This window comes from Schistocerca piceifrons, chromosome 5 (genome assembly GCF_021461385.2).
Source record: "Schistocerca piceifrons isolate TAMUIC-IGC-003096 chromosome 5, iqSchPice1.1, whole genome shotgun sequence".
Classification (NCBI taxonomy): domain Eukaryota; kingdom Metazoa; phylum Arthropoda; class Insecta; order Orthoptera; family Acrididae; genus Schistocerca; species Schistocerca piceifrons.
The window spans coordinates 703,288,004-703,305,915 of NC_060142.1; the positions used below are offsets into that span (position 1 = coordinate 703,288,004).

General features: G+C 44.6%; 1 pseudogene; it reads right to left on the bottom strand.

Moving 5' to 3' along the window:
• Nucleotides 1-14,266: 14,266 nt before the first annotated feature.
• Nucleotides 14,267-14,384, bottom strand: LOC124799557 (annotated as a pseudogene).
• Nucleotides 14,385-17,912: the final 3,528 nt, after the last annotated feature.

The window sequence follows — 17,912 nt, forward strand, 5'->3', positions numbered from 1 at the left end:
ACTAACGCTGTCGGGGGAACAAACCCAAGACAGTACCGGGAAGTACTGAATGAGAGCTTGAGGGAACGAGGCGCAAAATGGCTTCGATTGTTGTCAACAGTAAGTACTGTAACAAGACACACAGCGAAACTTCCTGGTAGATTAAAACTGTGTGTCGGACCGAGACTCGAACTCGGGACCTTTGCCTTTCACGAACAAGTGCTCTACCATCTGAGCTACCCAAGCACGACTCAAGACCAATCCTCACAGCTTCAATTCTGTCAGCACCTCGTCTCCTACTTTCCAAACTTCACAGAAGCTATCCTGCGAAGAGAACACTTCGCAGAAGAGCTTCTGTGAAGTTTCAAAGGTAAGAGACGAGGCACTGGCAGAATTGAAGCTGTGAGGATTGCTCGTGAGTCGTACTTGGGTAGCTCAGATGGTAGAGCACTTGCCCGAGAAACGCAACGGTCCCGAGTTAGAGTCTCGGTGCGACACACAGTTTTAATCTGCCAGGAAGTTTCATATCAGCACACACTCCGCTGCAGAGTGAAAATCTCATTCTGAAGACAGACAGCGCACACCGCCGACATTTGCAGTGTTGTACACTATTTTCAGTGTAATACAGATACAAAAGTAACTGGGGCAAGAAACAAAAACAATTGCAATAAGTGCGTAACAAGCCGCGGGAAACCGTGGGTCACTTATTCCAAAATAGCCAGATCGTATTCCTCCGTGAGCCTGTTGGTACGTGGTGTTATTAGATAAACCAAACAGAGAAGTCGTGACACCAGAAAATTGTAGCGAAATACAGGAACACCTGTGCACGATCGGCCCTTCATGCAGGCATTGACAGTTGATCTTCAACTAAAGCAAGTGTAACACACTGCTCATAAATACGCAGAAATCCCCTTTATTGTATGACGACAAGATTGACAGACAATCAATAGAAGTAGTATCATTCAATAAATCTCTCGAAGTATGCGTACGGTTCATTTTAAATTAGAACGACCACATAAAACAAATCATGCCGAAGGCATGGTGCCAGACTCTCTTCTTCATTGGCTTTCGGGACGTACCCATATAGCCATCACAATAGCGAATTGTCAGTTATGACGATACAAACGTAAGGACAACGCAAACCCAAATCTCCGACGCAGCCGACGAAATCGAACCCGTGTCCCTTCGGTTAGCAATCCGCCGCGGTAACCGCGCTGCTACTGAGGCGGACCATGCCAGACTTAGGTTCATTGCAAGAATTTTCACGAAGTGTAGTCAACCAACGAAGGAGGTTGCTTATGAAACCCTCGTTTGACCAAGACGCGACTATTTCTCGCCAATCTCGGACCATTATGGGGCACGATTGATAGAGGAAATACAGAACATCCAAAGAATTGCCCCCCTCAGGAGACACCGCCTTAGCGAAACATTGTCCGTGTGGGCGAGGGGGTATGTGGCATACAATGAAGTGGAGGACTATGCCGGCGGTGGTGTAACTACCAGCACGGTCTCCCAAGCCGGACAGGTCTCCATAGAGGGTGAAGACAAAGTGTGTCTCACAACGTCCCGTCTAGTGTCCTGTCCTATCCTATTCTGTTCTGCCCTATCCTATACACTCCCTTCCTTTCCTTTTCCTCACCGTGATTGTGTGGCAGCAGACACAGTCCCCTAATGTGGACAGCAGAAGTTCCTTGGAAACCAGGACAACGTTGATGCACATAGGCCTTACTGCGAAGGGATGGATAGCGTTCTGTAGTCGTGGTGAAGACAAGCTATCTAAGGGGTAAGGCCCTGAAATAAAACCTTGGCAGGTGTCCAGGCCATGAGGTGGCAGCCCCACCAGGACACTCGGGGGCTGTGGGCTGATAACCCGCACCACCAAAAAACACATATCACAGAAACTAAAAGGAGAAACAGCCGGATGGATCTTAAGGATATGACCTTTGGCCTGAAAAGGAAAACCCGTATCGGTTTTTGGAATGTAAGGACGTTGAGAGAGGCAGGGAGGCTAAGACAGGTTGAGAAAGAGATGGAGAACTATCGACTAGATATATTGGGACTAAGTGAAGTAAGGTGGCCAGAATCTGGGGAATTCCAAACACAAAATGGTGGAGTGTTGCTGTATGCGGGTCAGACAGGTGAGGACGCGATGCATAGGAATGGTGTAGGGCTCTTACTATCTAAAGGAAGCAAGAAGAGCTTACTGGAGTGGAAACCAGTCTCAGAACGGATAATAACCGCACGCTTTAAAACAAATGTGCGATATGTCACTGTAATTCAATGCTATGCACCTACTGAAATAGCTAAAGGAGAATTAAAAGATGCATTTTATACAGAGCTTAACGGAGTCCTTAGACAAACAAATTCTAGGGACATAAAAATTTTAATGGGTGACTTGAACGCAAAAGTTGGTTCAGAAAATGAAGGGCTTGAACATATCATGGGCGTGCATGGCATGGGGATCAGGAATGTAAATGGTGAACTTTTGATAGATACATGTGCTGAACATGACCTAGTCATTGGAGGCACATTGTTTCCACATCGTAACCGCCATAAGATAACGTGGGTTTCTCCAGACCACGTTACCGAAAATCAAATAGACCACATAGTCATAAGCCGCAAGTTCCGACACTCTCTGTTAGATGTCAGAAATAGAAGAGGGGCAGACGTTGGAAGTGACCACCACCTAGTTTTGGCGGAATTCAGACTGAAGATAGTGGCAAACAGAACCAAGCTCAATCATTGGTGCAAGAAAATAGAGGTGGCAAGATTAAAATACCAACAGATCAAAGAAACATTTGCCCTTGAACTACAAAACAGATTCCAGGTCCTCTCTGAAGAAAACGTTATGGAAGAGGGAATTGAAACATGCTGGCAAAAAATCAAGAACAGTTATTTAGATGTGGGAGAAGAAATCTTAGGATTTAAGGCACATCAAAGGAAGGAATGGATCTCCGATGCTGCATGGAATGAAATCAGCCACAGGAAAGAACTAAAACTTAAGTTAAATTTTTGTAAGACAAGAGCGCAGAAGAGCGAAGCGCATAAAGAATACATGGAGGCGAACAAAAAAGTGAAAGCATTGCTACGTCGAGATAAAAGGAAATGGATAGATGAGCAAGCAAAATTAGCAGAAGAGGCAGCAAGACAAGGAAATATGAAAGAGCTCTACAACATTACCAAACGGTTGTCAATGAAGAACTTCAGACATGAAGGACCAGTTAAGAACAAGAATGGTGTGATGCTTACAACTCAACAGGCACAGCTACAGAGATGGGAGGAGCACTTCAGGGAACTGTTAAATTGTGAAGACAACCAAGAGGAACAGGTAAGAGATGTTCCAGAGGAAGTTGAAGAAGATCAAGATATAAATTTGCAGTGCCCCACAATGGACGAAATTAGGATTGCCTTGAAAACCCTAAAAAATACAAATGCTCCAGGCCTAGACAACATAGCACCAGAGCTCTTAAAAGCCGATATTGAAAGTACTGGTAAAATGCTCCATTCTTTGCTGAAGCATATTTGGCTTGAAGAGAAATCTCCAAAGGAGTGGAAAAATGGCTTGGTGGTAAAGCTCCCAAAAAAGGGAAATTTGTCAGACTGTAATAACTGGCGTGGTATTACATTGTTGTCAGTGCCCAGTAAGGTCCTCACCAGAATTATTTTAAACAGAATTAAAGAATCCCTTGAAAAGCGACTGCGTAAAGAGCAGGCCGGTTTTAGGGCACAACGCAGTTGTGTTGATCTTATTAACACTCTTAGGATCATTTTAGAGCAAAGCAAAGAATTCCAAGCAACCATGTACCTGGCATTCATTGATTTTCAAAAGGCCTTCGATTCCGTGAAACATAAAGTGCTCTGGAGGGTATTGCGGAAGTATGGCATACCACAGAAGATCTTAAACATCATAAAAGATCTATATGATGGCTACGAATGCTGCGTACTCCACAAGGGAAATATGACAGAGTCCATAAAAGTAACAACTGGAGTCCGGCAGGGTTGCATTTTGTCACCAACACTTTTTCTACTCATTCTAGACTCTGTTATGAGAAGAGTCACAGCAGGCAGGAGACGAGGAATCCAGTGGGGGATCCACGAACGTCTGGAGGATCTGGATTTTGCAGACGATATAGTTTTATTAGCTCCAAGGCTGACTGATATGCAAGCTAAATTAAACTTGCTGAAAGAAGAAGCAGAGACTGCTGGCCTCAAGATAAATACAGGCAAAACAAAGGAAATGAGAGTAAATTCAGGGAACATGGAGGTGCCCCTGTTAATAGGTGAGCAGCGAGTGGAGACTGTCAACTCATTCCTGTATCTGGGTAGTATAGTGGCGGAAGATGGTGGAGCTGGAGATGACGTGAAAAACCGCATTAAAAAGGCAAATGCTGCCTTCATACAATTGCATCCAATATGGAAAAATAGAAATATCACATATAAAACAAAAATCCGTATTTTTAATACAAATGTGAAAGCTGTCCTTCTGTACGCCAGTGAAAGCTGGAAAATGGATAAAAAGATAACAACCCAGTTACAAAGCTTCATAAATAGATGTCTTCGACGCATCATGAATATCTGGTGGCCAGAAAAAATATGTAATGAGGAGCTCTGGCGAATAACAAACCAGATACCTATAGAAGACCAGATACGAGAGAGAAAGTGGGGCTGGTTGGGGCACACCTTGAGAAAACCAGATGGAGCCATCGAGAAAAAGGCATTGGAATGGAATCCCCAGGGAACAAGGAAGAGAGGAAGACCAAGGGGCACATGGAAGAGGACAGTGGAAGGGGAAGCAAAAGGAGTTGGTAAGACCTGGGCAGAATTGCGGCAAGTGGCAAAAGACAGAGACGGATGGCGAGTTCTCCTGGATGCCCTATGCCCCCATAGGGGCCAAAGGAATTAAGTCAAGTAAGTCAAGTCAAAGAATTGCAGCGAGCCGCGTCACAGGTTAATTAAGTTAACGCAGAAGTGTTGCAATGGGAGGCGCTACAACAGGGCTGTCATGATTCACGGTTTGTTTTGCTCTTAAAATTCCGACAGCGCGCTTTCCAAGAAGAGCCAACAGACATATTGCATCCTGATAAGTATACCTCGCGAATAGGTCATGAAGGTAAAATTAGAGAGATTCGGAATAGCACGGAATCCTACCAGCAATTGTTCTTCATGCCAACGGTAAGTGAATGGAACAGGAAAAAGTGGAAGGTGGCGATGGTACACACAGCACCGTCCTCCACACAACAGGAGGTGGTTTGCGGAGTACACACGCAGATGAAAAGTGGTGGAGGCCGGCCACCAACCAATTGTATTGGCCTATACGACCATGCTGCGTTTGTTTCCTAATAGAAATCGCACGCTAATTTGGAAATACGGCAAATTTCAAAAATGTTCAAATGTGTGTGAAATCTTATGGAACTTAACTGCTAAGGTCTTCAGTCCCTAAGCTTACACAGTACTTAACCTAAATTATCCTAAGGACAAACACACACACCCATGCCCGAGGGAGGACTCTAACCTCCGCCAGGATCAGCCGCACAGTCCATGACTGCAGGGCCTTCAGCTTGTCTACCAACAGATAGCAGCTGCCGGCTTCTATCATCAGTCAATCACGAATTTCCTGTAGTGGCTCTACGGTAATGAGCACCGAGTGTTATTGTGTGTGTGAATTCCTAAGGGACCAAACTGCTGAGGTCAACGGTCCCTACACACTACCTAAACTAAATTACGCCAAGAACAACAACAACAACAACAACAACAGACACACACACACACACACACACACACACACACACACACACACACACACCCAAGCGCGATGCAGGACTCGAATCTCCGGCGGGAGGGGCCGAGCAATCCGTGACATGGCACCTCAAACCACTTTGCCACTCCGCGCGCCCCGAGTGTTATTATCGCAGGGGCAAGTCTGTGGGTTTGTATTCTCCGCGTTTTGGTTTGAAATTCCCTTTCGATTGGCCGCAACGCCCGTTTACCATGGTTACGTTAGTTTATTTCAGTCGAACGGCGAGATAGTTTCACGAGCAAGTTGATGTCGATTTGTAGTCAGATGGTAAGTAGTTGTCATTTGACAGCTGGCGGACTAGACTCCTCCCGCCAGTATCACACAAGTGAGAGGCTGCTGTTGTCGGCTTCCACTATGATGCCACTTTTCGCTGCGCAGAGATTCCTGCCTGTCAATTCTCATGTAACAAACTTTGCTGGACGTGAAATTTCGCCTATTTCAAGAAAACACACAGTTTCAGTGATAATAAAAATTCAGAACATAATTCTGTCAACCTAAGACACATTTAATTATTTATTCATGACACTGTAGGCTGTTACCTTAAAAACCTATAACTTAATCAAAGATTGTAACAAATTATTACTTTCGGCAGCAATTTTTTTTTTTTTATTCAAGCGATTCTCCGAACATTTTTTTGGAACAGTAAGGAAATCGTACAAGCTGCGGCAGTTTCATCCACTTTAGAATTTTATGTGATCTTAGACTCGTAGGCGCAGGGCAAATATAGATAAAATGATGCATGTATAGAAATTAAAAAGGCTGGAAATCAGAGAAGTAGAGTATGACAATTTATTTAAGAATAAGGAGACATAACAGGTCAAATTAAGTGCGAAGTAAAGAAAACTCGCCGGCTGGTGTAGCCGAGCGGTTCTAGGCATTTCAGCCTGGAACCGCGCAACCGATACGGTCGCGGGTTCGAATCCTGCCCCGGGCATGGATGTGTGCGCTGTCCTTAGATTAGTTAGGTTTAAGTAGTTCTAAGTTCTTGGGGATTGATGACCTCAGCTGGTAAGTCCCATAGTGCTCAGAGCCATTTAAACCTTTTTTTTTTTTTTTTTAACTCTTACTGTGTTAGAAGAAAGGAGTAACAAAAAGAAAAAGATGTAGCACGAGTGAAGAAGGTAAATGAAAATCCCGTACGGAACAGGACAGCTATGAAAGAGGATGTGAAAGTTTGAAGAAGATCATAATATAAACGCGATAGTATATACTGAACTAATCTAATGCGAAATGTTTTCTGCAGGATATGAGAAGGCAGAATGAACGAAGAAAAGAGTGAACAGGATTTAAGATCGTAACTCACGACGGAGACTATGAACTTGAAGGGACGAGATAATACAAAAGGAAAATGTGACTTTTTTCACTGAATTTCTTAAGGGAAATTTTTATTTAACAAAAAATAGCTTTCTTGTTAGACAAGAATAAGGTATCAGTGGAACGGTTGCTTGAATTTGTACTCGAGTGTTCCGAATGAGATTAAATTTTGCTCCACTGTTTGTCATGAGATGAATGTAACGTACAGAAGTTGTAACAGGCACTGGTGTGCTCTGTACTGTTCTTCTTCTTTTCAGCGATCACAGGTCCTGTAGACCACGCGCCGCATAAACGATCTGCTTCCATCTTCTGCTATCTTTGGCTGTCACTCTCCACCCTCCGGAGATTCCTAATACTGCGACGTCCTTCTCTCTGTTATCTTTCCACCGTGTGCGTGGTCGGCCCAGTAGTCTCCTTGCTTGGAGAGTTCCCTCAAATACCTTCTTAGGAGTTCTGGTTTCTATTCTAAACACATGCCCAGCCTACTGCAATCCCCTACTTTTTAATTTCTCGGCGAGAGTGGGTTGCTTCATTAACTGATAAATTTCAGTGTTCTTTTTAACTCTCCAGATGTCATTCTCCAACACAGGTCCCCAGATTTTTCTCTTCACCTTTCTTCCGAAAATATTCAGCTTTTTCTCCTTCTTTCTAGATATTGTTCTACTGTACATTATGTAGCGTATGTGTATGTGATACAAGACCTGTAGATTTTCACGGATTGTAATGTCAAAGATTTTTGTCAATAAAGTTATTGCTATACATAAATATAGTTTGCGTCGCTTTCTTTGGCGCGAAATGACCAGGACTGCGTTCTAGCGTTCTAGGTAGCTCCTCAGACCTGCCTGGAATGGGGTCCAGTCAGCATCGTGAGGGCAGATGAGCGTCTGCCTGAGCAAAGAGGCTGTGCCGTCATCCGGATTCATCTGCTGGCAACAGTGGCTGGAGGGATGGGGCGTAAAGCATAATCCCTGACAGGTCCTTTGGTTTATAACTTTCAGTTGCCATCATCGGAAAAATGTCGAATTCAGAAATGAAAAGCGAGTCAGGCAAAGGCGTTCTAAACGACCGCAACTACCCTCCGTATCTGACCAAGAAGTTTTCAGGTTCCTAAATTGCGGAAGTGATCGTTTAATATGTAAGTCGGCTGCGTTTTGCTGATGGCTCTAGTGCACGTTAACTGTAACAAAGCGTGGAAAAATTAACAGGAGTAATTAATGAAGTACGCCTACAAATCTATTACAACATGAATTAAATAACGTGTTATGAAATATACAGGATATAAAATGTCGATTGGCAATGGCAAGAAAAGCGTTTCTGAGGAAGAGAAATTAGTTAACATCGAGTATGGATTTTAGTATTAGGAAGTCTTTTCTGAAGGTATTTGTCTGGAGTGGAGCCATTTATGGAAGTGAAACGTGGACGATAAACAGTTTAGACAAGAAGAGAAATGTGATGCTACAGAAGAATGCTGGAGATTAGATGGGTAGATGACGAAACTAATGAGGAGGTACTGAACAGAACTCATGTGAAAATAAATACGTGGCACAACCTGACTAGAAGAAGGGATCGGTTGCAAGGATACTTTCAGAGACAGAAAAGGATCGAGAATTTAGTATTAGAGGGACGTGTGAGGGTTAAAAATCGTATAGGGAGACCAAGAGATGAATTCAATAAGCAGATTTAGAAAGATGTAGGCTGCAGTAGTTACTTGGAGATGGAGGGGCTTGCGCACGATAGAGTAGCATGGAGAGCTGCATCAAACCAGTCTTCGAAGTGAAGATAACAGTAACAACAACAATGAAGACACAGACTGATGAATTCATAGAAATAATTAACAACTCTTCGTCAGTTAGGACAGTTGAAGGCAAATATTGGATGGCCAAGAATAGACGAGAAAATGGCTTCCAACGATTTTTGTACACTAAACAGATGTTTAACAACTAATTTTCCGATGTGCCTGAAGAAGGAACACAGAACACACCGTAATGGATCATGTAATTACGACTGCAATGAAAATGAAATACAGGCAGGCGCGACATGGGAAAACTAATCACTAAGTTTTAATTAACATCTCGAAAAAGAAAATAAAGTTGCGAAATCGATTTACGACTGCACTCATGAATCTGCAAAAACAGCTTTGTTTTCCAGATGGTCATTCTTTATGATTACCCCTCCCCTAGTTCCGTCTACGGGACTGTAGTGACATACCCACTACACACACACACACACACACACACACACACACAAAATGGTTCAAATGGCTCTGAGCACTATGGGACTCAACATCTGAGGTTATCAGTCCCCTAGAACTTAGAACTACTTAAACCTAACTAACCTAAGGACATCACACACATCCATGCCCGAGGCAGGATTCGAACCTGCGACCGTAGCGGTCGCGCGGTTCCAAACTGAAGCGCCTGGAACCGCTCGGCCACACTAGCCGGCACACACACACACACACACACACACACACACACACACAGGCACACACACACACACACACACACACACACACACACAGAGAGAGAGAGAGAGATTCATATTGCTAAGGCAAGTGACATCGAATTATTTTTCACACAGTTCTTGTTTGCTGTGACCTGTACTTTGATAAGAACGCAGTGATACGAGAGAACAGAGGAAATTAGGTGCACGGTCCAGCCGCGGTGCGCTGAACCTGCTCGTAATACTGGCGCATCAGGTATCGAGCGTGGGCGCACGCCAGCACAGACTGCTGCTATCCGTCCATCAGTGGGCCTGCCGGCTTATCTGCAGGGGGGCAGGTACGCGGTGGGCCCGCCCTGGCCTCTGCCGGGTTTATCGGCCCGTTAGCCCACAGGGGCACAAGGGGGGGCCTTGTGACGTCACCAACAGTCGCGCCCCACTTGACGAGCGTGCACTCAGCACGCTTCCTCTGCGGACGCTTTCGACCACACATCTGTGCAGGGGGGCACGTCCTGCGTCCCTACATCGGGTAGTGGTGACTGCCGTTAGGTTAAAGACGGGAAACACATACTTCAATAATGGCGTGAATACACACAACTCAGTGACCAAATTACTGCACTTCGGACTAAACTGAAGTATGTGATGTAATCATGCCTAATGCATGCTAGGATCGCTTCGTTACCGGTGGGTATCGATCACTTCATTTATAAAGAATAGTAACTTAATATAAACCCATTTCTTTGCCAGTGATATACTTTGTGAACTACTGCTTTAATCTGACACCAACTAAATAGGTTATGCTTATCCATTACGGATATTTTAGAAACGTGACTGTATACTGAATGTAAATATGTTATACAGAACTGCAACCAGTCACTTTTTTTGAATAACAATGCTTTATTCCATGAACCGGTTTTCGAACCTTTTCAGGTTCATCTTCAGATGGTTTCGGGAGGATCCAGGAAGTTACATCATTACTGGTAGTAGCATAATGCTGGGTGCTGGTTCTATGGCAGAAAGATGGGTCACACTTTAATGTATCTCCATGACTACAGCTTATCTGTCGATATGGATGTAAATTTAGTTTTTACTTACTGCGACAGCATAGGCGACTTTTTTCGGTTGGTCTCCATCTGTATGCCTCCATTTTGATGTCCAGAACACTTTCACACAAACTATATTAATTTATACTTTGACAGTGACACTTTTCTAGCATCCAGCATGCGCTTTACAACTGTTGCTTGTAACTAAGATCTTGACAGAAAGATATGGCATGGGCCTACTTTCTATAGAGATGTAATTTGTTGTTCTTTACATGTATTAAAGTCGATATAAGGGCAAGTATTTTAATCAGAATGGCGATAGCATGAGAGCACAAGATAACATAAATAAATAAATTACTACAAAAACAAACTTCAGGTGACCTGTGATCTGATATCTTATTTCTACTTGTATATTACAGGCAGTTTATAGTAAAAAAAAGTTGCGTAAAAAAATACTACAAACCTTAGTGAAGGCTGCCATGCACATAATATTACGGACTGCGTTCTTTATTCAATGCTTAGCTCTCGTAAGTAATATCAGTCGTCCAGCAGATACGAGACAGCACACAAATACTACTGTCACACTCTTCTACCAGTCTGGTTCAGGACAGTGCCGTGCGACAATCGAAGCGATCAAATCAGTCAGTTGAACGTCAGACGTCACAGTTAGTGCATTAAGTGCGCAAAGCAATATGTCTCCTTGAAACACAGATTCTTGGCGTTCTCAAAGAATCTGAAGATTACAGTAGCAATTGTTTTGAAGCTGACGACACGAATGACTATCCTATGTACCCACGACGACATTTTATTATTTATTGCACCCATTTTGCATGAGAGTATTACCGAACGACCATCAATTGTTGATGACTGGGGCACAAAGCAGGTACGTCATTTCATTGTGGTGTATGCAAAGTGGGGTTTTGTGTCGAACCATCTTTCAAACACTACTACAAAAACAACTATTTAAAATGTTAAATCATCTTCTGATATATTCTCCCTTTTCACTGCATGGAGAGACTTGAACTCATAGACTAATTTTTACTCGTGAATTGTAAACGGAATACTGAAATATGCTTCTCTCCCACCTGAAAAGGACGATCTTCCTCACACCCAACGATGATGGGAGGTTTAACGTAAGATCAACGAAATTAACTTTTATTTACAAACGTTTTAATAAGTTTTATTTCAAAGTAAGGAAATGAGCGTGACGTTGTTTGTTGGGTTTGTGGCAGAGGGTCGAATTATAGTGAAAATTCCCAGTACTGGATGGAGGATACGGAGGTTATACACTGCACTGGCGTAAGTAGGTGTGCATACGTGACTGGCACTCAAAATATTGAGCAACAAAAAACGTAAGTATGTTTGCAGCTACGTAAATGCATAGACTCTTTGCTTACAGTTGTTCGATCTCTCTCCTTCTACCTCGCGCTTGGCAGGAAGAGATGTAGTATTAGTGGGACGTGAGGAGATTGTTGTAACACAGACACGTGTTTGGACTGTTGTAAGAGAGAAAGAGACATGTTTCGACTGTTATAAGAAAGAGATATGTTGGTGCAGTCGTAGAGACTTTTATTTTTTGTGACAGTTGGTTTATCTTTGTGACACAGTTTGCTTCTTTACTATGAAGACAAAAAATTATTGGAACTCTTATTACTCACGAGTAGGAGCTACCTTCTTCATCCAACTTAAATTTCCTACGTAATTATTCGTACAGGAGAAAGTCGAGACACTTATACTCCGAAGAAGAGAACGAAACCAAATTAAAACCGGCTAAGTATCGGATTTACAATTTATCTATGTTGGCGTAGTTACTTTCAACATTACAGACGTCTTTAAAAATTGATGCTTCACTGGAAATATAATCCCTAACGAGAGAGAATGTCACATCTGGTAGATACGTAATGGGGAAATTCAATTAAGCATTCATATAATATTTATCGAGTACGTTTTAAAACTTCAATCGTCTCATAAATTTTACATAGAACGTTTTAATTCTTCTAAACTGATAACATAAAGAAAAAGTAATTATTCAAAGCTTGAATAGTGCAAATCAGGACTTCACTTTCAATACGGTAGTAAATAATAAACTGATACGTATTTTTCTAGATTCATGTAACGTTGAGAAAGTTCTCGTCGGTACTCCGAATTTCCGCAGTCACCGCCAATGTTCGTTCAGCGCTCTTCGTCTGTCGTGCGAAACTAATCCTGCGATGTATGGTTCCGCAGATTTACTCGGAAACGTTTGTTTTCGGACTCGGATTATTTGTACGCACTGCTACACATCAAGCTAAATAGGGGTCATCGCCGGCGACACAGTGTTAAAATAGTCACCTCCACCACACCGCAATAAACGCACTGTGGCAATCCAACTACTTTCAAGAGATTACCAGATCCGACCACCGAACCGTAAAACGAGCAATGCAAGCACCGGCTACACCGTGTAAAAACGATTTATAGTATCCGCTCCATATAAAAGGAAAGGGAATATCAGGCTAACGTTAACGGAGAGAATGACACAGACAAAAACGTGGCACGTTTTCCATTGGAACAAATAGAATTTGTCTTCTATGTAATCTCGTTAAATCTGCCTCGTTGTTATCAAACCCAACTTGCAGTTACTTGTTGCCTACACATTCCGATACGAGACTTCTGTCCAGTTTGAAAGTGTTCGCTCATTAATTCGCAACCCTTCTCACAAAAACCGGAAAATAGTTGTACATCTATATCTACATCTACATGGATACTCTGAAAATGACATTTAAGAGGATTAGCCAAGCGGTCTAAGGCGCTGCAGACATGGGCTGTATGGCTGGTCCTGGCGGAGTCCTCCCTCGGGCGTGGGTGTGTGTGTTTGTCCTTAGGATAATTTAGGTTAAGTAGTGTGCAAGCTTAGGGACTGATGATCTTAGCAGTTAAGTCCCATAAGATTTCACACACATTTCAACATTTTTTTGACATTTAAGTACCTGGCGGAGGGTTCATCGAACCACCTTCACATTTCTCTATTAATCCAACCTCGTATAGCGAGCGGAAGAAATGAACACCTATATCTTTCCGTGCCAGCTCTGATTTCCCTCATTTTATTATGCTGATTATTTCTCCCGGTGTAGGTCGGAGTCAACAAAATATTTTCACATTCGGAGGAGAAAGTTAGTGACTGAAATTTCGTTAGAAGATTCCGCCGCAACGAAAAACGCTTTTGTTTTAATGATGACCTCACAAAATCCTGTATCATTTCAGTCACACTCTCTCCCCCATTTTTCTGATAATACAAAATGTGCTGTTCTTCTTTCAACTTCCTCGACGTATTCCGTTAATCCTATCTGGTAGGAATCCCACAGCGCGCAGCAGTATTCTAAAAGATGACAGACAAGGGTAGAGGAGCCAGTCTCTTTCGTAGATCTGTTTTTCTAGGTGTCCTGCCAATAAAACGCAGTCTTTGGTTAGCCTTCCCCACAACAATTTCTGTGTGTTCTTTACAATTTAAAAAACACTCCGTCTTCAGGCAACGAGTGGCCTACCGGGACCATCCGACCGCCGAGTCATCCTCAGTGGAGGCTGCGGATAGGAGGGGCGAGGGGTCACCACACCGCTCTCCCGGTCGTTATGATGGTATTCTTGACCGAAGCCGCTACTTTTCGGTCGAGTAGCTCCTCAATTGGCATCACGAGGCTGAGTGCACCCCGAAAAATGGCAACAGCGCATGGGGGCCTGGATGGTCACCCATCCAAATGCCGACCACGCCCGACAGCGCTTAACTTCGGTGATCTCACGGGAACCGGTGCATCCACTGCGGCAAGGCCGTTGCCTCTTTCCAATATAAGTTGTTCGTAATTGTAATTGCTAGGTATTTAAGTGAATTTACGGCCTTTAGATTTGACTGATTTATCGTGTAACTGGAGTTTAAAGGATTCCTTTTAGCACTCAAGTGGATGGTCTCATATTTTCTTATTTAGGGTCAATTGCCCATTTTCATATAATACAGATAACTTTTCTAAATCGTATTGCAATTTATTTTGGTTTTCTGATGACTTTACTAGTCGATAAACGACAGTGTCATCTGCAAACAACCTAAGACGGATGCTCAGATGTCTCCCAGATCGTTTATATAGATAAGAAACAACAAATCTTGGGGAACGGCAGATATCACTTCTGTTGTACTCGATGACTTTCCATCGGCTCACTGGACACATTCGCTGGAGTCCACTTGCTATACCGCTCGAGGTGGCGCAGCGGTTAGCACACTGGTCTCACATTCGGGAGGACGACGGTTAAATCCCGCGCGTCCGGCCATCCTGGTTTAGGTTTTCCGTGATTTGCCTAAATCACTCCAGGCAAATGCCGGGATGGTGCCTTTGAAAGGGCACTGCCGACTTCCCTAATGCGATGAGACCGATGACCTCGCTGTTTGGTCTCTTCCCCCACCACAACCCAACCCAACCCACTCGCTACGCGCCTCCCTATGTCGCATTCGGGAGGGCGACGGTTAAATCCCGCGCGTCCGGCCATCCTGATTTAGGTTTTCCGTGATTTCCCTAAATCGCCCCAGGAAAATGCCAGGATGGTTCCTTTGAAAGGGCACGGCCGACTTCGTTCCCCATCCTTCCCTAACCTCGCTGTCTGGTCTCCTTCCCCAAACAACCCTATCCAACCCTCCCTATGGCCGCTGTTTACCAACATGCAGTATCTAAGCCATCGCCTCCGATAACAGGAATGTTACTTTAATGAAGCCCCCCTCCCCTCCCCCCCCTCCCCTCCCCCCCAGGGACGGCTCCAGCTTTCTCTGATCGTTACGAACAGGCAATGTCTGCTGTGGTACGCACGGACTCGGCAGCCGCAATTCCGGCGCGGCCTCCAATCTCTCGGTTCTGTGAGGATAGGAGCGGGGCAGCTGATCGCGTGGTGAAACGCACCTGCGTATATCGCAGCCAAATAACTAACGCCAGCGCGAGGCCCGTGGATCAGACGCACTGCACAGTGCGAAGCGGCTACGGCAGGATCACTCACAAGCCCCCCCCCCCCCCCCCCCCTCAACCTTCTCTCCGTCTCCCTTTCCCTTCTCACGCGAGGCAGTGTTTGATACCAAGTCAATTGTCGCCCCAGCTACAGCCCTCCCCTCTGCCGCGTTCGCCATTGCGGCAATCAGCGCGGAGGCCGGTGACGTAACTCAGGACTAACGCCCCGGCCTGCGGCAGACCGTCAGTGAATTACTGTCGCGATTACGCTGCACCAATCAGATTGCAGCGCGGTCACACTGAGCTGTCCAAGCGGGCTGCGAATCTGTGCGAGGGATAGCTGAGGTAACTCACGGACTTCACAGCGTATTAACCGTACCCTTGTCAGCAGCACACTACAATCCAGCGTTCCTGGCTCCGACGAACTGCATATTTTGCACTTTAAGATGCGTCAAATGTTAGGTTTTGCTTAAAAAGGAGCGCCGCTTACCCGATTACACTCATCCAGTGTTTCATAACGCTAGTGCTTGGCGACTTCCAGCGAACGTAACGTAATTTCAAATCTTTTCTAATCTTTTTTTTTTGCGTACACCTGCATCTATTGTACATACACACTCCTCAAATCACTGTGTGTGGCGTGGCACCACCGTCAGTCATTTAGTCATTTCTTTTGTTGTCCCACTCGCAAATAGGGCAAAGGAAAAAGAACTGTCATGTGGTTCCGTGAGAGCCCTACTATCTCCTGTCTTGTCTTCGTGGTCCTTACACGAAATGTACGAGGGTGAGTGAAATGAAAATTTTAAATATTTTTTAAAATACTATTTATTGTGCAGAAGTGGTACAAAGTTGCATCACTTTTCAACATAACCTCCCCCACGCTCAACGCAAGTCCTCCAGTGCTTACAGAGTACATAAATTCCTTTACAAAAAAATTCTTTTGGTAGTCCGCGCAACCACTCATGCACCGCGTGGCGTACCTCTTCATCAGAACGGAACTTCTTTCCTCCCACTGCGTCTTTGAACGGTCCAAACATATGGAAATTACTTCGGGCAAGTCTGGTGCATATGGTGGACGAGGAAGACACTCAAAATGCAGGTCTGTGACTGTTGCAACTGTTGTGCGGGCAGTGTTGCAAAAGGACATCTGCTGACAGCAATCCACGTCGCTTTGATTTGATTGCAGGCCGCAGATGATTTTTTAGGAGATCTGTGTATGATGCACTGGTGACAGTGGTCCCTCTAGGCATGTAATGCTCCAAAATGTCGCCTTTTTCGTCCCAAAAGAGAGTCATCATAGCCTTCCCTGTTGATGGTTCTGTTCGAAACTTCTTTGGTTTTGGTGATGAGGAATGGCGCCGTTTATTGCTCGCTCTCTTCGTTTCCGGTTGGTGGAAGTGAACCCAGGTTTCGTCCCCAGTAACGATTCTGGCAAGGAAGCCATCACCTTCTCGTTCAAAGCGCCGAAGAAGTTCTTCAGAAACATCAACACGTCGTTCTCTCATTTCAGGAGTCAGCTCCCGTGGCACCCATCTTGCAGACACTTTGTGAAACTGGAGCACATCATGCACACTGTGGTGTGCTGACCCATGACTAATCTGTAAACATGCTGCAATGTCATTCAGTGTCACTCGGCGGTTTTCCTTCACTATGGCTTCAACTGCTGCAATGTTCCGTGGAGTCACAACTCGTTGTGCCTGACCTGGACGAGGAGCATCTTCCACTCAAGTCACACCATTTGCGAACTTCCTACTCCATTCGTAGACTTGCTGCTGTGACAAACATGCATCACCGTACTGAACCTTCATTCGACGATGAATTTCAATAGGTTTCACACCTTCACTACGCAAAAACCGTATAACAGAACGCTATTCTTCCCTGGTGCAAGTCGCAAGTGGGGCGGCCATCTTTATACTGATACTGCGACGGCATGCGTGCATCTGCACTATGCTGCCACCTACAAGCCATTCTGGACGCTGTTTGTAACACGCTTACCAATTTACAGGATAACGGCGTGAAATTTCGATTTTTTATTACAAATTGAAGGTTTTCAATTGATTCACCCTCGTATGGTGGCGTTGCTGTCAGGTTTCCTCCGAGCCATAATCGGTAGCTAGCGGTAATCCACTGCAGTAGTAGCCCTTGGGCGGCCTGCGCGAGGCATGTCATCGACAGTTCTGTCTCTCTGTATCTCCTCCATGTCCGATCATCATCGCTGTGGTTCACTCCGAGACGCCTGGACACTTCCCTTGTTGAGACCCCTTCCTGGCGCAAAGTAACAATGCGGACGCGATCGAACCGCGGTCTTGACCGTCCAGGCATAGTTGAACTACAGACAACACGAGCCGTGTACTTCCTTCCTGGTGGAATGACTGGAACTGATCG